This window comes from Grampus griseus, assembly GCF_964374135.1.
Source record: "Grampus griseus genome assembly, chromosome: 7".
Taxonomy (NCBI): domain Eukaryota; kingdom Metazoa; phylum Chordata; class Mammalia; order Artiodactyla; family Delphinidae; genus Grampus; species Grampus griseus.
Genome location: NC_139001.1, coordinates 76,465,056 through 76,489,964, shown reverse-complemented (window position 1 = coordinate 76,489,964; position 24,909 = coordinate 76,465,056). Strand labels below are relative to the sequence as shown.

Genomic DNA, 24,909 nt, shown 5'->3' with positions numbered 1-24,909 from the left:
ATATTCCACGTATAAGTGATGTCATATAATATTTGTCTTTCTCTGTCTGACTGACTTCACTTAGTATATAATCTCTAGGTCCATCCATGTTGCAACAAATGGCAATATTTCATTCTTTTTTACGGCTGAGTAATATTCCATTGTGTATATATACCACATTGTCTTTATCCATTCCTCAGTTGATGGACACTTAGGTTGCTTCCATGTATTGGCTATTATTGTAAGTAGTGCTGCTGTGAACATTGAAGTGCATGTATCTTTTCCAATTAGAGTTTTCATCTTTTCCAGATATATGCCCAGGAGTGGGATTCCTGGATCATATGGTAGTTCTATTTTTAGTTTTTTAAGGAACCTCCATACTGTTTTCCATAGTGGCTGTATCAATTTACATTCCTGCCAATAGAGTAGGAGGGTTCCCTTTTCTCCACACCCTCTCCAGCATTTATTATTTGTAGACTTTTTGATGATGGCTATTCTGACTTGTGTGAGGTGATACCTCATTATAGTTTTTTCTCTAATAATTAGTGATGTTGAGCATCTTTTCATGTGCCTGTTATGTATATGTCTTCTTTGGAGAAATGTTTATTTAGGTCTTCTGCCCATTTTTGATTGGGTTATTTGTTTTTTTGATATTAAGCTGTGCGAGTGGTTTGTGTAGTTTGGAAATTAAGCCCTTGTCGGTAGCATCATTTGCAAATATTTTCTCCCATTGTGTAGGTTGTCTTTTCATTTTGTTTATGGTTTCCTTTGCTGTGCAAAAGCTTATAAGTTGGATTAGGTCCCATTTGTTTAGTTTTGCTTTTATTTCTTTTGCCTTGGAAGACTGATCTAAGGAAATATTGCTACTATTTATGTCAGAGAATGCTTTACCTATGTTCTATTCTAGGATGTTTATGTTGTCATGTCTTATATTTAAGTCTTTAAGCCATTTTGAGTTTATTTTTGTGTATGGTGTAAGGGAGTGTTCTAACTTTAGTGGTTTATATGCGGCTGTCCAGCTTTCTCCTGGGTGGTTTTTTTTTTTTTTTTTTGTGGTACGCGGGCCTCTCACTGTTGTGGCCTCTCCCGTTGCGGAGCGCAGGCTCAGCGGCCACGGCTCACGGCCCCAGCCGTTCTGCAGCATGTGGGATCTTCCTGGACCGGGGCACGAACACGTGTCCCCTGCATCGGCAGGCAGACTCTCAACCACTGCGCCACCAGGGAAGCCCTCTCCTGGGTGTTTTTAAGTGTGGCTCTCCATGATCTCTTGGGCACCACTCAAGTTACTTATTTTATGATAATTCAGATTTATTCTTGACTGTTAGCTGTTTTATTAACTTTAGAGTTTGTTTTGACCTTTTGTTGTACCAAATTAAGTTTTGGTCTAAGTTTTTTAAATTTCCCTATCTAAAACCTTATCTTCATTATAACTTCATTTTCAGGTTTAATTCAATAGTTTTGAGTTTTTAGCCAATCTTCCAGGTTCACACCTTCAATTTATTAGAAAGTTCATGAATTCCTACCTTTTTGCTGATACCCATATATAGCGCTCCCTTTGCAGGGCCAGGTGTGTTTATTGAAATGGCCTGATGCCAACAACATTTCACCAACAACAACTCTTCATATACCCTTTTACTCTTCTCACTCCTCTTCACAATAACACACCCTAAAACTCCTCCATTTAGTCACTTTTTAGCTGATGTTATTTTCTGTCCATCTATATTTTTATCATATATGTATTTAGTATTTGCCTAGGAAAAAAAATTACGTGATTTTAATAAAGTTGTATGCATCTGTATTTTATTATAAATCTGTAAATACCCATGCATTTTTAATTGGCCGGAGGGCTACATCTCACAATAACTTGATATATAAAATTGTGGGCCAATAAAATGTTGCCACATTTTAATACAGAAGTGCATTTCATTGCTGCATGAAATGATTCCTGCTTAAGCAGTCAGTATACATAATCAGTTAATAAATCTGGCTAGTGGTTTTGGGGTCTACTTGGTTTAAGACACTATGTAAATGCAAGATCAGTAGCTTCCAAAATTTCGTTAAGAGGCACATACTTACAGATGGGTTTTCAGCAACGGTTCATGTGCACTGCATGCAATTACTTAGTGCTTTTGCAATTCTAAAGCCCTGGGGGTCCACGTGGCAAAATCCTTTTTTCTCTGGGTCTGCCCGTCTTTCTTTCTGTCATATCTCTGCCTTACTGAAGTCTCATACTATTAAAAAGATGACTTTCTCATTCCTGCTTCTGGGGGTTATGTCCTCGTTCGAGATGAACAACATTTGCACAATAGAGCTACATATTTTCATAAGGCCAAGCCATTCTGTCAAGAAAGGGTCTCATACCATAAAAAATATAAATGTCAAATCTTTCCATGTGAACAATATTACAAATTTTTTAATAAGGGGCATTAATAAGAGACATATTGTTATCTTGTAGAATATTTACTTTTTCTTCTCTGTGTTTTTCAGCAAAGGCATTCAGACTGTGTTATTCTGGCTGTATTCTATAGGAAAATAGCCTTTACCACTGTGCGGGGGCTTCAAGGACAGTGAGCTTCTTCAGTAGCTAAAATTCTCATCTGATGATATGCTTGGCTGATTGCCATCAAGCAAGTCATTCAGAATACTTAAGAATTCTGATTTCACACACCGTGTGTCAGTCTCAGGGTAAAAGTTCACACTGCACCCCAATTTCAAACTTTTTCACGTGTTACTTTCTCAATCCAGGTTCACACCTTCAAGTCATTAGGAATTTCATGAATTCCTGCCTCCTTGCTGACACCCATATATATAGAGCTCCCTAGGCAGGGCCAAGTGGCCCAATACCAACATCAACGACAACAAAAGGGAAGTAAGCGAAGAAAAGGAGATCGTATTCCCCAGAATGATTCCGTGCTGTGGTTGGCCTGTCCTCCCTCCCTTTAAGCAGCTGCAGTCCTGTGGCTTGTTGTGCCTCAGACCCCTTCACTGACCTTGGCTTACAGTGCTGTTAAATATGGATAAGGCAAAGCTTTCCTTTTTCCTTCCAACAAGTCTCGGGAGTGAGATTGTGTCACTGGCATTTAGCCTCTGACCCTCAGCTCTGTTTCTCCTTGAAATGGCACTAATCAAGTTGTCCCGCTTATTGATGCTCATGAAGCATTTAACATAAGTACATACATTTTTCTTTCTGCAGTTTAATGAATCCTTCCTTTTATCTTCCTAAATTGTAGATGTATATCTACATCCATCTGTCTTTAATAGATTATGAAATGCGAGAAGGCAGTCAAACGTAGTTCTTTTTGTGCTGTACCTAGCAAAATGTCCTACACAATTAAGTCCTTCCTACATGCATTAATTAGATTGCACATGTACAGAGAGGTCCCCTAGGCCTTCCAAAGCTGTAGACGCTACTTTGGAAAATGATGCAGGCCCAAAAGGATTTAGGTCAGTCAAATTTTTATCTGGCTTTCCCAGAAGGATAGTTGAAAATGCCTTTCTCCTGTGCTGTATTAATTTCTTCCTTGTGATTTTTTTTCCTCTCACGTTCCATTGTCAGCTCGTCAAAGATTGTGCACTTTCTGTACTTCTTGTCAAACTCATTGGGTATTTGAAATAGCAATGTCTTTGTGATTTTCACCAGAGTGGCCCAAGAGTTCTGCCACCTCTGTCATTTTAAAGAATTTGTCTGCAACTTGTTTCCTTTGCAAGGGATGTAAGTCACAGGGTTTAAGATTGAAAGGGATCTTGAGGGTGATCCTGTCACCCACCTTCCCTCAGTCAAAGTGGTGCCTAATCTACACCCAAGACTGACATCTTTCTTTAAAATAAAGTTATTCCACATCGTATAGTCCATTACCTACTCCACACTGCCAATAGGGGGATCTCACTAAATATAATTCTGGGCATGTAACTCCTGGGTGTAAAAACCTATGAAAGTTCTACAGGTTAAATTTCAGTTTCTTTAGTATTGATATATCATTCAAAACCCTTCATAGAAATTTATCCCAATGAGCTTTGCAGCCTCACTTCTCATTTGTTACCCCCTCCTAATCTATTTTAAGGATTCACTGAATTATCTTTTTGTTACCTGGACATGTCATAGATATCCATGACTGTTTGCTCACACTGCTTTGTAGCCTTGAATTACCTATCTTGTCCTTTCAAGGATCAGCTTAAATGCTAACTCTTTTTACAGGATTTCCCCAATCTCCAGGACAGAATTTTTTCTATTCCTTTTTCCAGTTCCCACAGTACTTTGTTCTTATTGCTGTTGCTAACTTATACCATGTTATCATGGTTGTGTCTTCCTCTGTCTCCGATTTTAAATTATAGTCTTTTTCACAGTGGAGGCATCACATTCCTCATTGTTCCCCCGAGGTCTACTAAAGTCCATAATATAGCTAGTTATTCAATAAATGTCTTGAAAACATTGATTCAGTAGGATAAAGGGCTGTGAATTTAATGATGCTCTATTGAATGAATCTTTGTGACACTCCTCATGTCTGTTTCTAGAATACGATGGGAATATAAAAATATTACCATAATCTATTCCAAAGATAATCACCACAAATTTATCAAAATAGTGGGTTCAAGAGGGTGTTTAAAAAACATTTAATTCCGTCAACAAACCACAACTTGAAATCCCTTTCAGCATTTCTGGACAGTGGACCTTCAACTTCTTGAATTCTTCATTTGGCCCTTTCTTAGGGAAGCCCATTCTATTTTGTCATTCTTTACAGTAAGAGGGCTTTTCCTTATGCTGAGCTTAAATTCTGCTCCTTGTGACTTTTCTCATTGGTCTTATTGGTCTTAGTCCTGCTTTTTGGGAGCACAGAAAACAAATTTAAGCTGTTTTCCACATTGTCAGTTCAACATTCAGGTTTCTGCTATATATTCTGTTTTACAGGCTGAATGGCCCCGAATTCCACTGTGTGTGTGTTTGTATGTGCACATAAATACACACACACACACACACACACACGTATATATATATATATATCCATGTTTTATACACATATATATAAAACTTCTGTGTTAGTGCACGATCAGCCAGAAAGCAATCGGAAATCATTTTAACTGGATATAAGATAACTTGCATAGATAGAGGTAGAGACAGAGACAGAAAAATAGGTTACCATATAAACAATTGACATTCTGGTCAGTATATGTTCATATGTATAATTTTAGAACTTACATAAATAAAGGATGACAAATATTGCGTTATACTTCTAGATTTTAAATTCTAGGATGATCACATTTTCTGGTTATTTTATTGCTATGCAAGAAATTATCCATACATTTAGTGGCTTAAAAATAGCAATTTATTATAATCTCTCATCGTTCTGTGGGTTGACAGAGCTCAGCTGGGAGATTCTCATTTGGGGTCTCTCATGTAGTTGCCATCAGGTGGTGGCTGGGACCAGAGTCGTCTAAAGGCCGGATGAACTGGACGTCCAGTATGGTTTCTTTAGTCACATGTCTGATGCCTTGTGCTCCTCAAAATGGCCACTCTCTCCAGTAGAGTGACCTGAACTTCTTCCATGGCAGCTGAGGTCTCCAAGAGGCAGAAGACAGAAGATGCGAGTTAAGGGTTACTCCTGGACTGGTACAGTGTTGCTTCTATCATATCCTCTTGGCCAAAGGAGTCCTAGGGTCTGCTCAGATTCCAGGAGGCAAAGAAATAGCTTCATCTTGTGATGGGCGAAATGTCAAGCTCACATTGCAGTAGACCATGCAGGATGGGACATGTTGCGGTCATCTTTGGAAGATACAACCGGCCACACTCTATATTTGGATGGTGTAGTGGAGTTAAGGATACACTTTCAATCAGTTTTAACGTATTCTCAGAAGAAGTAAATACAAATGTGTACGTTTAAACAGTGGTGTAAAGCATGAAGAAAGCACCAAAATTGACCATAAAACATAATAGGAAACTAACTCACATCCTCTACCTAAAGTTCATCACATATTTACACTACATTTCTAATTGGATCTCATGATTTGAAAGGTCCCAGTTCTAAATTTAGGCTCAAAAGAAACTTCACTTAAAAAAAAAGCTAATATCTAAATAATCTTTAGTTTCTGGAAATTCATTTTTAGTGTGTAATATAATCTCTCCTACTGTTAAAGCAATTTCATTACTTGGAGTCTAACTTTAAAAATAATCCTTCATACAATTAAATATAACTAAACTACTAGGTATTTCCTTTTATGAAATATAAATTTTTCTATTTGAGCCATTTTTAATGTATTGTAATTTCCTAAATGTTAATTCTTTCCATTTCTCTCCTCTGAATTCCTTTGAATTTTTTTTCATTTTAAGTATTATTTGACATATGAACCCTAACATTTGCTAATATATTCTGGTCAAATAATCATTAAATCCTTGACAGAGAAACATTTTCTTTATTCTTACCTGCAAATTCTCAAGTAGTTGTATGTATCACTTAGAAATTGTGTCCAGTGTTTGCCCAGAGTGGCCTGAAGAAATTAGTGCTTTTATTTTTCCCTCACAAAATATGAAGTCTTGATGTCAGCAGTCCAAGCCTGAGAAGCCTGGCTCTTTAATGTCACCAGGGATCTTGGATTCTTGTAGACATTTTAAGATCTCAAAATAGCTGCCAGAGTTCCAGTCGTATCTACATGTTGGGCAGGCAAAGGCCAAAGAGCATAAAGTACATATAGCATCTAAGGCCGGAGAGAATAAATATTGGGGAGGCAACTGGTAGGTCCAGCCATACCACATCAAAAAAATCACATTTTATTAACTTTTTGAGAATTTACTCTTACTGCTTATTTATGCCCCAATTTTGTCTATACTAGTCTCCAGCTCTTTTAATGCTGAAGTTCTGCCTGATTTATAGCTCTGTATTTGGTTCTTACATATGCAGTGTGTTGCTTTTGTTCCCTCTGAGTTTTCAAACTAGTATTCTTTCTTTTTGAATGATAAGATTATATATATATATATATATATATATATATATATATGTATATATATATATATGTATTGCAGAAGGTTTGCAAAATTAAGTAAAATATTAAAAAGTAAGTTCATATTACTTATATTTTTACATTATTCAGAGATCATAACTATTACCATTTTGCTATATAGTCTTCCAGTCTTTCTGAATTTTATACATATATTTGTTTATATGTAAATACATGCGTGTATACATATTTATAATTATTTACACAATTGCTACTTTATTCATCATGTTATTTTAGAAAGTATTTATATTGTTTTAAAAATATATTGATATATTGAAGATTTCTGCATATAAATAAATACTGTTTGAGACATGAGTTTTGTGGCTGCCTGGCATTCTATCATCTACACAAACCACACCTTACTTTGTTGATCTCTAATTGTTAGACACTCTAGTTGCTTTTAAGGATTTACAGTTATAAATATTATAAATGACACTGATGAAGTTCTCTGAACATAAATCTGCCTGAATCTCTAATCTGTTCTTGGAAAAACTTCATGAAAGTGAAGTAAGCAAAAAATAGAGATATGTAAAGGAAGAGGTGAAATTTTTACAGTGAGTAGAAAGTAATGAGGGAAGGATATAAAATAAGTCATGCTTTACTGTGTGTTTGCTGAGAGTGGGGTTAAGTGAGTTAAGCAAACATGTTTCACCTTTCATCTCTGAGGATGAAGGAACCAACATCTTCTCATATCTCTGCCAGTGGATTAGAAGCAGGGGATGAAGGTGAAGGCATTCAGTGTTCTTTACAGGAGAGGCTAGTGAATGTTTGGAACAATCACTTTGCCAGTTCCTTGAACATTCAGTGGAAAAAAAGTGAAATAAAGTAAAGGGAACAAAGAATTGACTGAAAACCCACTTAAGTTAGGAAACAGGTCTTGACTTCTCAACTGGATGAACAGAGAAGAGGGACGGATGAAACAGTCTTCAGTTAGGGAATGCCACAATGTAGACACTGTCTGCAAGGTAAGCACACTGTCAAAAATCAAGGGGTGAGGGTGTTCAGGATCTTGGTCAAGGCATTGCCTACTGTTTGAACCCGATATGGAATTATGCAGTGACTTAAATTGGCTAATGGACTTCAGGAGAATTACATTTTTAAATGCAATGTTGAGGAGATCCTGATTCGGCATGCTGTTCATGATAGAAATTATCATAGGATTATTACCAAGCCGTATTTACAATAGAAAGTGTACAAGGAGTTGACTTAGGGTTCTTGAATGCCAAATGAAAATGGGGAGGGAGAGAGAGAGAACACAGTGATGACTTTAGAAGTTATAGATTCATCAGCTTGCTTTGATATCTAGGAAAATAGAATAAATCAAAAAGACATTTTTCATACACCTCAAAGAGCAGAACAAATGGGGGTAACAACCAACATGGCTTTAAAAGAAGTAAGTCACGGCAAGTTCATCTAATTTTATTATCTGACACAATGACAGGACTTAAATATGAGGGGAAGCAAAAGAGTTCATATATCTTCATTTCAGTAAGGTTTAGTTTTTATCTCATATGACATTCTCATCAACCAGTAAAGAAAATGTAGTCTTGGGTGAAGGGAGGCATGGTTTGTTATGTGTTATTGAATCAGTGACCTGCCAGGGCAGACCAACTGAGACTCCAGAAGGGTTGATTGGGTGCTTATACTGAATAATATTTGTATTAATCTCCAGAACTTAATAATACAAAATATGGATTCTACAGACTAGGAAAGTTGCTAAGTCTGTGTGAATTTGCAAGAATACAAAGTAAATATAGGAAAAAGGAAAGGTGGCTAAAGTAACTTGAAGACTGTTGAAAACTATCAATTAAAGTGGCTCTTAAAATGCTAATATCTAACGTAATAAAATGTAAATGGTAGTATCTAGACATACTGACGCATTGTTGCTATAAATTAGAAATGAAACTTTGTAGAGGGGCTTGGATTATTCAGGGGGCTCTGTAGTGTTTTCTGTCTTTGCTTGCATCACTCGTCATGTAGTAATCAATCCCCTTGTATGTTCTCAGTTACAAGACTGTAACATATCTTCATCTATTTTCTTCCTTAGGTCCTGTAAAATCTCAACTGTTGCTTCCTAAGAAAATAGGAAGTGTTAATTCCTCCAAAAATAAATATTTTACTAAAACTGCTCTGTTTCCATGCTTTTCCATATGAATAATTTTTTATTTCAAGGTCAAATTTTTGGCTAACCTCTTTGTAGACATTTTAAAAGGTAAACTCAACACTTGTAACACCAAGAATGCATAAAACTCAATTCAAGACATGACAATATGAAGAACTAGGGCCAAGTCAGGACACAAACACGCAAAAAATACTGTGTCACAACTGCAAATGGCTGCAGTGACTGTAAAATATAAACTGATTGTGGTGTTGTTCAAATATGAAAATTTTGTGCATCTGTGTTAATAAAATATAGTTGAGCAAATTTTAACAGCCTCATGCTATTTGATCCAGTAATTTCCCTTCTGGGTATTTTATCCTGAGGAAACAATCATGATATGGCAGAAGATACATTCAGAAATACGTTTGCAGTGTTTTTTATTTTTTGGTAACTGATACTTGCTAACAAGTTATAGATAAAAAATATTAAATCAATGATTACATCTATGGGATACCAATCAGTGAAATAATTTTGCATTGTAATGATAAACAAACATAATGTTGTCACGGAATGAAATTCACAATAGAGTAAAAAAAAAAAGAATCTAATTATGAGTTTATATTGTATAATTCTTTAATGGTTTGGAAATAAAGACAGTAAATATATTGTTTGAAATGAAATATATTGTTTTAGGAATTAAGGGCGATTTTTATTTATTTTTTTATTTTATTTTATTTTTTTTTGCAGTATGCGGGCCTCTCACTGTTGTGGCCTCTCCCGTTGTGGAGCACAGGCTCCGGACGTGCAGGCCCAGTGGCCATGGCTCACGGGCCCAGCCGCTCTGCGGCATGTGGGATCTTCCCGGACCGGGGCACGAACCCATGTCCCCTGCATCGGCAGGCGGACTCTCAACCACTGCGCCACCAGGGAAGCCCGATTTTTATTTTTTTATGTGTCTTTTTTGTCCTGAATTTGAAAAAAACAGAAGTTGGTAATTTTGATTTAGAAAAACAGTTATATAAGGAAGAAACAGTTATACTGATGACCTTCAAGGACTGTTTGATAATCTTTTTTTTTTCTTTAATTGCTGAACACTTTTATTTATGCATATCACTTTATTATTTAACTTTACGTTGCTGAATTCACTGACTTTAATATTGTTTATATGGTTTATTGAAAAACCCAAAGCTAAATTCCATATTTACTTTCATTCTTTATTTTATGAATTTAATATGCATATATAAATATGTTATTAAAAGATATCTGATTTAAATATATGCATATTTAATATATGAATTATATATAATATATAAAATGCAGGAGAATGTTTATATATATCTGGATTTTTGTTATTTTAGTTGTCCAAAAACATTGAGCAATGATTCTGATTTGTTTTTAACTTCTTAATTTAAAAACATGTCATTGATTATCTCTTTGGCTATTTTTCTGTGATCCCAAAATATCTCAATGAAAGTAAGACATTTATTTATTTCTACCTATTGCCTCTAATTTAAAATTTTGATATAGCTTCAAGCATACAGAAAATTGTAATTATTATACTTCAGAACCCTGAATACTCTCTGTCCAGTTTCGTTAGTTATTTACATTTTACCCCTTGTGCTTTATTATTTCTGCTTGCTCTTTCTCTCTCCATATATGCTCTATATATAGAGAGAGAGATATAGATATGCATTGTATAATTACATAATTATATATACATATATGTATGTATATATGTGCATATATATAATGTTTCCCTGAATCCTTTGAGAATAAGTTACGTACAACATGCTTCTTTACTTGAAGTACTTTAGTGTGTATTTCCTAAGGATAAGGACATTTTCCTATATAACCACAGTACAGTTGTAAAAATTAAGAATATCATTTTTAACAAAATACTGTTATGTAACTCACGGTGCATCTAGGATCACCCGTGCATTTGGTTGTCATGTCTTTTGAAAAATTCCTTCAATCTGGAACATTTCTTCAGTTTTTAATGACTTTGAAGAGTTCAGGCCAGATATGTTTAGACTTTCATCAATTTGGGTTTTCCTGATATTTCCTAATTATTGATTCAGTTTATACATTTTTGGCAGACTTATCACAGAAGTGATGTGTCCTTCTCAAGGGCATCATACTTGGAGACTTGTCATGTATGTTTGTGCCGTTTTGATGATGTTGTCTTCAATCATTTAGTTAAGGTGATCTCTGCCAAGTTTCTCCATTGTTTTCTCCATTGTAATTAGTAAGTGATTTGGGGAAGATACTTCAAGACTATGGAAATATCTTGTTTGTCAGCACACTTTCACCCATGAGTGTTGATCCGCAGGTGTTTTCTTGACTAAATCAGTTAACTATAATATGTGCTTAGTGGTGATTTTCTAACTCCAAGGTACATTCTACAGAAGGGAAGAGTTTTCCAATTCTTCCTTATATACTTTCTTTTATTTATATTTTATATTCTGTAATGAAGTTTAATTCTTTATAATTATTTATTCTGATTTTCCAATTGTGCCAGATTTGACTTTTGAGAATCTCTTGAAGCTGAGGCCTAAGTTCTTTTGACTTAGCCCCATCATTTTAAAATGCCTTATTCCTCCCCAAGAAAAAAAATGTCACCTTGAATTCCGTATACTTTTAAGTCGTCTTCCTGTGTTCACGTTATAATATGTCAGGATAATTTTTCAACATTTTCACAGTCTCAGTGGACTTTCTGAGAGTGAATTTTGTGTCACTCTTAGGACCTTTGTTTTCTTCTTCTCTCTCCCTCAGTTTCTAGACCCTTTAGATAGATCACTGTAATACATATAGTGGGAGCTTGAAAGATAGCTCTGTTAGAAATTGGTGTTTAATTTTCTGTTTACAGGTAATCTGACATTTTTATTATCCTCCAACTTCCAGTTATGCTGAAGGCCTAGGATTTGTGTGTTTTTATTTGTTTTTGTTGCCTGTATATTTTACAGTGTGTGTGAAGAGTTTCGGATTTAGGTGACTGCTATTACAATTATCCCAAATTACAGGTCCATATTTTTTAAGCATTCTACAAAACATATTGATATTTAAGTTATTTGCAATATGCCATAATGTAACCAGAATGTGTGGGCTGCATTGCTTTACCTTTAGTGGTCACTGTTCTCTTAATCTAGTTTATTTAATTAAATTAAAGGTTTTTTCTTTATCATTATAATTATTTTGTCGAATAGTACACCTATCACCCCAGGAGGTATCTCTCTGAAAGATGTGTCCATTGTAAATGAAAAATCATGATTTGAGATGATTAATGCTTATGACTGTGTACCAGTCAACTGTGTTTTTGAATTTCTCCTTTAGCTTTAAAAATGATCAAATATATATTTAAATACCTGGAAATTCAAGCCCATGAAATTTTAAAATGTATATGTAGGTTAAAATATGGTAATCAATAACACCTGATTAGGAGAGTATAGTGAAATGTAGTTAGAAGCAGTCACTTCAACTAATGAAATATGCTCTTGGAGGATAATTAATATTATTCTTCCTGTTTCACAGCAAAGAGGTCTGATTGTAGTTGGTAGGTAAAGGGGTTTTTTGGATCAGGAGCAAAACTCTCTGGTGCTTGACAACTGCAGAGTAGAAGACAATTTGCAAAAGTAGGAATTAGATGAGTGCAGGAGGCATGTCCATGTGAGACTGGCAACCATTTCTCTGCTCTCTGGAAGCTGCGAACCCAGCCTTAAGATATCTTTGCTCTTTCAAAAAAAAAAAAAAAAAAAAGAAATTAGAACTCTTATGAGAAATCTCTTGCTTTTGAATATTTTTTAACATGCCCCAGTTTGCAACTTCTGCCCTGCATGAGGTGTAGGGACTAGTAGGTGTTGTAGTGGAAGAAACTGGGGTCGGAAAAGCTGGCTCTGAGTCCAGGATCACCCCTATTAGCTGTGTCAAATTGGGCAAGTCATGGAATTAGTGTTAACTTCAGTTCTCTTGCCTAAGAGGATGACTATGCTAAAGCATGAAGAAATACACAGATCTGCTAATTGTTATAACTTTATAATTCTATTGAAATTATATGTGGACATGAGTTTGTATCTTCTATTAATCTCTGAGTTTTAAACTTAGAAAAATGAAATTTATAAAAATACATGGTTTCTTAAAAACTTTTTGACTTACTTTTGACCTTTAACTATAAATTCGCTAACTCTCTCTAGTTTCCTCCTTTTGAGAAACTCTCTGTTGAGGATTAGTAAAATCATTCATTCCTGTACCAGGTAGAGGCCAGTGCCATCCCGTTTTCTCTCACACACTAGAGGAAGATAAATCAATTAGACGTTCGACTCAGAATGCCTGTTCTGCAGTTGAACTGTTGATTTGGTAAGCTAGTATTTCTGCTTAGTCCTATAAACAACTAAATATCTGGGCGGAAATTCTGCTGGTTGCTGAAAACTAATGTCTCTCTAAAGATGCTTGCTACTTTGTTATTGTCCATAGTGTGTTTAATCTGTCTGAAACAACATGTGGTACTTTGAAGGGTTACTTTAATTATCATTAGGTTATGTTTTGTTTTGTTTCATTTGAACAGTTCTTTTATAAAACAGTATACCCAGAAGCATAAAATTCACTTAAGCTGAAATATTTTGCACTTTGAAATTACTGTGCTTTCCCTAACACCTCTCCCCTAAAACAAACACATTAATTAATGAAATCTGATTAAATAACTTTCTCCTTATAATTGGCCTTCTGAAAAAAAAATGAATGTTTGTCTATTTTTGTGAGGTGTGCAAGTGGCATGCCTGCATTTTTCTCAGTACATGGTTTTCAATTAGAATTGAAACGCAGTTACAAAGTGAATTGGTGTAATTCTCTGGATAAATCAAGCAAAATTCTCCTCCGACTCAGTGATCTTCATATATTAGACAAAAGTACATTTGCAAAACTTGAATTATGTAATAGCCACCTAAAATCTCCAACTAAAATTTACTTATAAATATCTCATTTTTGAATTGCTTTTATGTTATTCTGGCTTGTTCTGGGGGCCTGTGTTTCTTGCATGTATTTTGGAAGCCAATGTGCAGATTCATCTTAAGAGTGTCCTCCTTGACTGATGTGTAGAATATTTGCATATAGTTGGGAACATTTCTGTTCATCAGCCCATTATAATATACTGTATGTATAATCTATATTTTACAAAAGCTCATTTCGGTATGTTAAAATATGTGGTGTCTAAAGTGAGTGTTGTTCTGGATTAGTTTTTCTGTGACCATGGCAAATTGCTTACTCTTTTGCATTTCTTTCTTTTCCCAGATGCATTTTGTAGGAGTATTTTGAGGATGAATGTTTGCAAATCATTTTGAAATTACCAAGTGCCACATACAGTAAGTAATATGTATTTTTATTTTTCCACTCAATTGCAGTCATGCTGAATAAATTTGGCAGACAGTCATGAAAGAATACATTTCTATTTACAGTTCTTTATATTTGTGAATACTGAGGAAAAATGTATATAAAAGATAAAGATTTGAGCTATTTGCTAGTCTGAATTAAGTTGTATAATTTCAAGGATTCTAATGACTGATTTTACACTTGTTCTATGTATATAAATGGTACATAATATTTATCACTTTTTATTTGAGTTTTTTTTTCCTTTTAATCATAAGTTGACAAGCATGAAGAAAAATTAGTGTTATTAGCCAGTGTTGCTATGGAAATTTTAAATAGGAGTACAGAATTAAATATTTGGATTTGCTGAGGATTAAGATTTGCTGTGTATCAGGCATTTATATATTTTGTCCTAATTCTCCCCAAAATATTTTAAGATTACTATTTTTATTCCTATTTTATAAATGAGAAAACTGAGATCCAAGAAGTTTTAATAACTTGCTCAATATCTATTCAAAGTGAAGACCTGGGCTTTGATCAAAACACACAGCTTTTCAAGAAATATTACCTTCACCAACAACTTAGAAAAAGTTAAATTAATTTTATTTAAGAGCCTGAATATTTAAATATTTATTTAATATTTAATAAGAATACAAACATGTTCTAATTATTTCTTTGGATTTTTGTTTTGCTTAAGCAGTATCACGGAAATGTTGCAATTTTTTTTTTCTGTATCATCTGTCATGTCATTGCTTCCATTTCAAATGATGCTTTCAATTCCTGACTTGGATGGCTTTGAACTAGTAGGAAATAAGTGAAAACGTGGATTCTGAAAGAAAGTTAATGAATCACCTAAATTATTCTTTGATGAAAAGTGTTTAGAATTAGAGTTCTGAAATTCTCTAAAAGTCATCTTTCATTTATTAAAAAAAGCAAGTGCTCTCATATTATCATTTTAAAGTTGGAAGGAACCATAGAATCATAGAGTCCTAGCCTCTGCATGCTCACATTCCTTGTTTGATGAATTGCGATAATCTGGAGGACAATTCTAAATTAAAATTTCCAGAAAATGTAGAGGCAATGATGGCAGTATTGATATTTGTACATTGTCTCCCAGTATAACTACTTTAAAAAAACAAACAAACAGGTGACATAGTGTAGTGTTTTAAGAATTTTGACTCTGGATTCAGACTTCCTGGGTTTAAATTCTGGATTTATCTCTTTTTAGCTGTGTGACTTTGAATTACTTTAAAATGTCTCTTTAAAATGGATATAAGATTAGTAACTGCTGAATTTGTGATGAGTTAATACATGTAAACTATAGCACAATTCCATCTACATAGTTAATGCTTGATAAATGTTCATGGTTATTAAATTGGAATTGATTCATTTGGATATTTCAATTCAAGTACGTTTGTTAATAAGCATCATAACTTCATGATCACGTCATATAAAATATACAACAAAGGTACTCAGTGAATACTGTTGATTGACATGCTCAAAAAGAAACTAAACTTCAGCTTTCTTCATACACAAATCAAGATGCTCTTAGTAGATACTTTTCCTCCTTTGAACTCTTAGTGAAGAAACAAACTATTTAGTCAAACAATATATATATCCTATTATGTGGTGATAGCAAATCTAGACTGAAAGTGTGTTTGTGTGCTTTTTGGAGAAAAGAGGGGGAAGTTGTGTGCTTATGGAATCTGAAATGCTTGTTTTGAAGGAAGCCAGGCAAACTTATAGATACAGAATAAAGAGAATTGTTAAAATGATTGTCAACTAATTTGGAGGAACAATCTCATCCAATGTTTTGTTAAAAGATTCATGGAAATTGAAGGGATGTGGGCAAGAAAAAATATATATTAAGTATCGACCCTATCCCATGCACTTTGCATTCAACATCTAAGTTAATGTAAGCAATAATATCATGAGGTAGATATGATATTATCTCAATTTTCATGTGAGGAAAATGCACCACAGAAAGTTTAAATCTATCATTCATGGGACTGAAGCTTGAGGTTTATCTAACTTTCTATTGAAGCATAATTGACAAAAATATTGTGTTAGTTTCAGGTGTACAACATGATTCAATATTTGTATATATTGCAAAATGATCAGCACAGTAAGTCTAGTTAACATCTGTAACCACATATCCTTATGCATTTTTCTTCTTGTGATAAGGACTTTTAACATCTACTTTCTTAGCAACTATCAAATATGCAATACAATATTATTAATTATAGTCACCATGCTGTACATCACATCCCCATGACTTTTTATTTTATAACTGGAAGTTTGTACTTTTGACCCCCATCACCTCTTTCACCCACCCTTCACCCTCTCCTTTGGCAACCACCAATCTGTTCTCTGCATCTGTGAGCTTGGGGTTTTTGTTTGTTTTTAAATTCCACATGTAAATGAGATCATATGGTATTTAGCTTTCTCTGTCTAACTTATTTCACTTAGCATAATGCCCTCAAGGTCTGTTCATGTTGTTGCAAATGGCAAGCTTCCATTCTTTTTCACAGCCGAATAGTATTCCATTGTGCATATATATACATCTTCTTCATCCATTCACCCATTAGTGGACACTTAGGTTGTTTCCATATCTTGATCATTGTAAATAATGCTGCCGTGAACATGGGGGCACATATATCTTTTCAAGTTAGTGTTTTCCTTTTCTTCTGATAAATACCTTGAAATGGAATTGCTGGAGCATGTGGTAGTTCTATTTGTAATTTTTTGAGGATCTTCCATACTATTTTCCACAGTGTTTGCACCAATTTACATTCCCACCAACCGTGCACAAAGGTTTCCTTTTCTCCAGATCCTCACCAACATTTGTTATTTCTTGTCTTTTTGACAATAGCCATTCTAATATGTGTGAGGTAATATCTCATTGCCGTTTTGATTTGCATTTCCCTGATGATTAGTGATGTTGAGCACCTTTCATGTGTTTGTTGACCATCTGTATGTCTTCCGTGGAAAAATGTCTAATTTGAATCTTCCACCCATTTATTTAGAGGTTGATCTAACTCTAAAGCTTTATCCTTTTCTTTATCCTCTTAACCTGACGTTGAGCACTGAAATTCAGTGACTGATCTTTCTTTTATTTGCCTAAAAACATTTACTCTCAAACCTCAGATCATAGATATTAATTCTTTAGTAAATAAGTAGTTGATACTTGAATTTCAACTAAATAAATGACAATTGCTTTATATTAAGTGTTGGTAGGACCACTCAGCAACCCAAAACTCATTACCTTGAAAAAAGTGCTGTTTGAGTACAGAAAACTTGAAAAATACCAAAGTTTCTTCCCTAAGGCCAGAGATCATATCTTATGCTTCTATTAATCTTACCTCTTAGAATCTGAAGTGACTGAACACACCTTTTTCTTGCAGTTCTCCAGCCACTTCATGCAATGCTGAGAGGTTTGAAGAGTCCCGCTTGACTTAATCTTTCTCCTCCCTAGTCATCATTTTCAGGTGTGTCCAAACTCAGGGACATCCTTAACAACACACCAGCCACAATGATACTTTCCCTTTCACTCTTTGGTGATCTTCATCTTCTTCCATTTCAGTCATCCATCAATCCCAGTCCCTTTACACATCACTTCTTGAAACAAACCATTAGCAACATTTTACCTCAGGGATATTTTCAAACTTATTAGTATACAAAATATTATTGCTCTAAAAATGAATGGGTCAAGTCTTTTGTTGTTCTCACACTACTCTTGGTTTTGAGCCTGAAGGACTTATGGAATTCTTCTACTTTCAATTTCCAGAGTTGATCTCTGAAAGACAAAGCTAGTGATTATATTTAATAATTCTATTTCACTCAATTCAATAAATACTTACCACATGCTGCCATAATATGAGAGGCACTGTGTTGGTTAAGTATGAGAGTAGGTGGGAGGCAGAGACAAAAATGACTTTCAAGAAAATTCTTTCTTCAATTTGAGGAGATAAGATATGCCCAGGCCTAAATAAAGCAGAGGATGTGGTATTAGGTTATGATATCATCAAAATAGTCTAAACTAGTCAAATTAATAAAGTCATTTCAAATAATTTGAGAAATAATGTTATATAAATGTGTACATATATATGAAAAATAAAGCATTAGAGGAGATTTAAGAAAGAAGATACAATTCTAAACTGCATTCATTCAAGGTTTCACCGTGGAGATTACATTTGTGCTAGATCTTTATGCAGGTGGAAAATATTAACAGAAAAATCAAGGAAATGACATATCCAGGGTTAGAGGTGAAAAGGTATACTTCACATTCGATGAATGGTCAGTTAATTAGTTTGACAACAGAATAAGTTTCTTGTCTTGGACTGAAAACAGAAAACGCTGGAAAATAAGGCTGGAGCTAGTTTGTAGGAAATACTGATCATCAGAATAAGAAATTTGAATTTACTAGGCAATTGACAAAACAAAGAGAATATTTTGTAAGGCCAATCCTGTGAACTAAAGTTTCTTATTTGAATATTAATCTGGTGTTGTCTTCATGAAGGATTCCAGTCGTAGTCAAGAACAATTTATAGGAAAATGTAGCACTATAAGAATGAAGGAATGAAGGTGAGACCTAGGTCATAGCAGTGGGAATGGAGAGAAAGGAATAGATGTGGGTGAGATTTTGAAGGCAATAGGTCAGGGAGTAGTAATAGTAATTAACACTTGTGTAGCATTTACTATGTACTTGGCTCTGTTTTAAATGATTTACATTTATTATTTAACTTGAAACAACCGTGAGCAGTAGACGCTAATGTCATCCCCATTTGCGCAATAGAAACTGAGGCAGAATTAACTAAGTAAATTGTCCCAGGTTAAATAACTAGAAAATAGCAAGTTATTTGAGCCCATTCAGTCAAACTCCGAAGGATCCATAGTTCACCACTACATATCATTCCTCTAAAAAATAACTGAGATTTCCAGGTTGACTGAACTGGAAAATGATGTTACCAATAATCAGAGAAACATATATTTTTTTAAGAGTTTTCCTCTTGTTTAGTTAAGTCTTTGGTAGGGAGAAAACTCTTCTGACCTTGGGGGAAAAATATCCCTATGGTTGGGATGAATCTTCTATACATATTCACTTCTATGCTGGGCAACAGGAACAGTGTAATTTATGATATTGCTCAATTATAAATGAGGAAAATAAATATGTCATCTTAATGTGATTTGTCTCCCTTCCTTAGCAGAGCTTACAATGAAACAAGGATACAGTGCTAAATTAAAGATTTAATATCTTGTATCCATGAAAGATTAGTATTTCAGACTTAGTTTACCTATCATACTAAATTGTAATTTTGACAAGAGAAGAAAACTAACACCTAGCATAGGGAGTATCTCTCTTTTTCTATATTGGAGACATAGTAGAATGCACTACTTAAGAGCATGGACCCCAGAACCATACTAATGCATGGGTTCAGATCTTAAAATGAGACCTCTGTAGCTGTGTAACATGTAAGGTCTCTCTGCCTCAGTCTCTTCACCTCTGAAATGTGACAGTAATAGTACTATGTCTTCTGAAAATTGTAAAGATCAAATGAGATAAGGTACTTACAGTGGCTCCTAACACAGTAAATTCTCAGTAGATGTTAGTTATATTAATTGAACTTTGTCTCATATAAAGTTCACCCTTGAACAACATGGGAGGGAAGTTAGGGATGCCCACTCCTGTGGAGTCAAAAGTACGCTTACTGCTATCTCTGCCTTAAAAAAAAAGGAATTGGGGTTTCCCTGGTGGCGCAGTGGTTGGGAGTCCGCCTGCCGATACGGGGGACGTGGGTTCGTGCCCCGGTCCGGGAGGATCCCGCGTGCCGCGGAGCGGCTGGGCCCGTGAGCCATGGCCACTGAGCCTGCGCGTCCAGAGCCTGTGCTCCGCAGTGGGAGAGGCCGCGGCGGTCAGAGGTTTTTTTTTCTGCAAAGAAAAAAAAAACAATAAAAAAAAATTAAAGGAATTGATAAATGATTCATCCAAAGACAGGAAGCTGAAACAGTTTGGATAGAATCAGGACTCAAACACTAGTTCTTTTGATTTTACACTGTGATCTCTAATGAAACACAAACTCTTCCCCACACTTAGTTAAAGAAAATACAGGTACTATATTTATTGAAAAAAATCCATGTATAAGTGGACCCACATAGCTCAAACCCATGTTGGTTAAGGGTCAACTGTATCATAATTTTTAATTTGTAAAATTTAATTACAGAATTATTGCCATTTTAAACTTTTTTTTACTGTGAATTTTTATACATTAAGCACACAAAACAATAATTTTTATAAGCAAAGACCCATGCATCCATCATACAGATACAGAAGTAGAACATTTTCTGCATTCCAGAAATGTTGCTTTTTCTTCTCCTAAAGATTAACCCCCCCCTTCCATCAATTCCCTGACAGATAACATTTTTGTGACTTTTGCAGTAATCATTTCCTTACTTTTCATTATAGTTTTAACCTTTCATTATGTGTTGCTAAATACAGAATTTTAATTTAGCTTGATTTTTGAATTTACATAGATAATAGTCATATAACATGTATTCTTTTGTGTTTGGTTTCCTTTCCTGTACATGTATTTCTAAGTTTCATTAATTTTTTTATGTGGTTCATTAATTCTCATTGCTGTATGGTATTCCATTGTATAAAAATACTACATAGTATTTATCCACTGTGTTGTAGATGGACATTTGGGCTGTTTCTAGGTTTGGGCAATTATGAATAATGCTACCATGAACATTCTTTTAAATGTTTCTTGCTGTACATGTACATGCATTTCTATTGGATATATACTTGCCAGTGAAAATGCTGTTATATTTTATGCAAATTTTCAATTTTAGTAGATACTGCCAAACAGTTTTCCATAGTAGCTATACCAGTTACACTCCAGTCAGTAGTATATGAGAATTCATAACTGTTTCATCCTTACCAATACTTGATTTAATCAGTCCTTTTAATTTTAGCCATTCTGATGAAAGTATAGTTTACATTTCTTGTTGAATAAGGCGGTCATGCTATGTGGTTTCATTGCCATATGTTTATTATTACTTATAAATTGTTCAGGTGCTTTTGCTTATTTTTCTATTGTGGTGATTTTTAAAATTGTTAATATGCAGAAATTAGTTATATTTGGATTAAGAACCCCCTATAAATTAAATGTTGCAAATAATTTTTCCCTCTCTGTGACTTGCTTTTTCAATTTCTTAATGGAGTTTTTGATGAGGAAAAGTTTTTAAGTTTAATCTTAATTATATTTTTGCCTCTTTGCATTTAGATTATTCCCGTTCAGTTGATTTTCATGAATGGTTTGAGGTAGACATGAAATCCTATTTTCCTTTCAAATGGATATCTAGTTGTTACAGAATCATGCTGAAAATTCTTTCCTTTGCCTACTACTCTTTATTGCCAACATCATAAATTAAATGTCCATATGTCTATGTTTTGGGGGCAATTATTCTTTTTAATTTGTCTTTTAGTGTCTTCTTACTACTTATGACACTATTTTAACTCTGGCCACTTTTTCATTATTCCTGATATCTATTAAAACACGCTCTCTGTCTGACTTACTTCACTTAACATAATACCCTAAAGGTTCATCCATGTTGTCGAAATATATGTGGAATATAAAAAATAAATAGATAAATACATGAACAAACCAAACCAAAACCAAACACATAGTTACAGAGAACAGAGTAGTGGTTACCAGAGGGGAAGAGGTAGAAGGTGAAATGGGGAAAGGGGGTCAGCAGTACGGCGACTTATGGAAACTAAACTTTTTTGGTGGTGAACACACTGTAGTGTATACAGACGTCAAAAAACACTACTGGGCAGCACATGAAACATATAATTTTACATACCAATTAAAAAATATTCTCCCACAATATTTTTATTCAAGGAATCTTGACTTAGCCTTATTTCATATAAATTCTAGAATTACTATGTCAAATTTGACAAAAAAATTAGGATTTTAGTTGGGATTACATTCAGTCTATTGCTAAATAAATTCTTAAAGAATTGGCATAATTACAATGTTGACTCCTTTAATCTATGAACATATACAAAGTATATACTTTATATATTTAGGTCTTTTTAATTTCTCTCAATTATATTTTCTGGCTTTCTGCATAGAGGTCTTATTCATTGTGGTTAATTTGTTCCTAGCAGTTTTACACAGCTTAATATTATTATGTATTATATATTTTTAAAAACTTTATTTTCTGTTCCTCATATAAAGAAATGTAATTTTTATATTGACCTTGCATACAGCAGGTTGTACACTCACTTATTAATTTTAATAGTTTTTGAGTGGATTATTTTGGATTTTCTACATAAAGACCTATGTTGTCAGTGATCAAAGATAATATTATTTAATAGTTTTTAAATTTTATACTTTTACTTTTTTTTCATATCTTATTGAATTAGCTAGAATGTTCAGAACAAGGCTGAATGACAGTGGGAAGAAGAGTGGAAATTCTGTTATTATTTCCAAATCAAAGGGAATACTGTCACCATTTTGCTATTAAGCATGATGTTTATTGTGATGTATTTTGTAAATATCATACATTAGATTGAGAAATTTATTTTTATTCTGATTTTGTTGGGATTTTGAATCATAACTGGGTTTTACATTTCATCAAATGCTTCCTCTGTATCTATTGAGATTATCGAATGATTTTTCTTTTTTTCTTTGTTCATCTAACAGTTTATACCGATGGGTGTTTTTTTAAAGACTTCCAGTTCCAGCAACAGTGCTGCTGCTTCCTTGTGCTTAGTGTGGGTCCTAGAGGGCCAGAGGATTTTTCTCGGCATTTGTTCTCTACCCTCCTACGCTTGCCAAATGCAGGAAGCCTCATGTTACATCTTGTACCTCCCCAGGGTAGACTGCTGGTTACTTGGTGCTGTGCTCCTGGTGAGAGTGGAAAAGTTCTGGGTTACTTTGCTCCAGTCTTAATCTTACAATGTCCTGTGCACCTGGGCCTTAGTTGTGTGGCTTTTTCAGTATTCCTACCCATTCCTCTCATCATGCTCACATTCTTCCTTGATTCTGGGGTTATATTTGGTGAGAGAAAGTGTCCTGCTCTTCCCCCACTGGGAACAGATCTCTGCAATGTGTTAGGATGAGATTCTGGGCTCAAGAGAGTTACCGGCTCCTACAGCAGGGTCTGATGACTTTTGCTTCTACCTCTTTCCCAGAGACTGTGCATCTTTTCCAGGGCCCTTGGGGGTATGAGGGTTTTCTGTCCTAAAAGGCTAAAGTTTGCTTTTTATTAGAGAAGGGTGTGGGGAAGCAGAAAGGGTTTTGTGCCTTTGTGTCACCAAAGTGCTCTCTCTCTGGCTTTCTGCCCTGACCTTAATCTTGCTGCTGAGCTGCCAGGAGATGCCTAAAAAAAAAAGAGATTATGAACGAGTGTGTATGCCTTTGTGTCTGGGAGATCCCAGGGTGTCTATACTATTCTGCCAGCCCATTCTGGCCTTTGAGTATTTGTTACCATCTTAGCTGTTTTCTTCTTACCCACTTTCAAAATGAGCACCCATGCCTCTCATGTTCTGCTAAAGGTGAAATCGTTCCTGTGTCCTGCCTCTCCTCAGAATGGCTGTTACCCTTTGAAATTTAGTTAATCTCTTGGCCTTGTGACCCCAGCTCTCAGATGAGCTCAAGAAAAGTTATTACATTATAGATTATCTGGCCCTTACTCATTGTTAGAATAAGAGTGATATTCTGTTGTGGCTTTTCGCCTTCTAAGTGGTAGAAAAACTGAAAAATTTTTTTCATCTATATATATTTTAACCCAGCTTTTCAAGTTTTCCAAAGCAAGATGAGTTTTTTTTTTTTCTCTATACATTACCTAGTCTGCACTAACCAGAGCCAGAACTCTTGAGTCAATACTATTTTTAGTAGTCTTTCCACACAAAGTGAATTTGTTGCTATCACAGTTTTGTGAGCAATGGAGGCTCAGTGGGTTATGTATAACAAAATTTCGTTCGTTTAAACAAGGTAGAATTCAAGTTTTCTCCTGCATAAAGGAGTCTGGTCATTGGCATGTAGGGCTGGAATTGTGGTACTTTGGTCATTAGGGAATCAAGTTTCTTTATCTAGTTCTGTTCCAACATTTTAGCAGTATGACTTCATCCTCAAGGGTTTTCCAATGGCTAAGCTGACTCCTGGATCCCAGCCATCATATCTGGGTTCTATGCAGCAAGAATGAAAAAATAAGACACAAGAGGGAGGAGATATGGGGATATACGTATATGTATAGCTGATTCACTTTGTTACAAAGCAGAAACTAACACACCATTGTAAAGAAATTATACTCCAATAAAGATGTTAAAAAAAAAATGCAGGGCTTCCCTGGTGGCGCAGTGGTTGGGAGTCTGCCTGCCGGTTCAGGGGACGCGGGTTCGTGCCCCGGTCCGGGAGGATACCGCGTGCCGTGGAGTGGCTGGGCCCGTTGGCCATGGCCGCTGAGCCTGCGCGTCC

The 24,909-nt window shown here is 34.9% G+C and overlaps 1 protein-coding gene across 1 annotated transcript in view; it reads left to right on the top strand.

Annotated features, from left to right (window-relative positions):
• Positions 1-14,403: 14,403 nt before the first annotated feature.
• GALNT13 (polypeptide N-acetylgalactosaminyltransferase 13) overlaps positions 14,404-24,909 on the top strand; it is a 517,926-nt gene continuing 507,420 nt past the window's right edge. The window contains exon 1 of the mRNA XM_082657709.1: positions 14,404-14,418. The gene's annotated coding sequence lies outside the window, so the exon portion shown is untranslated. The remainder of the gene's footprint in view (positions 14,419-24,909) is intronic.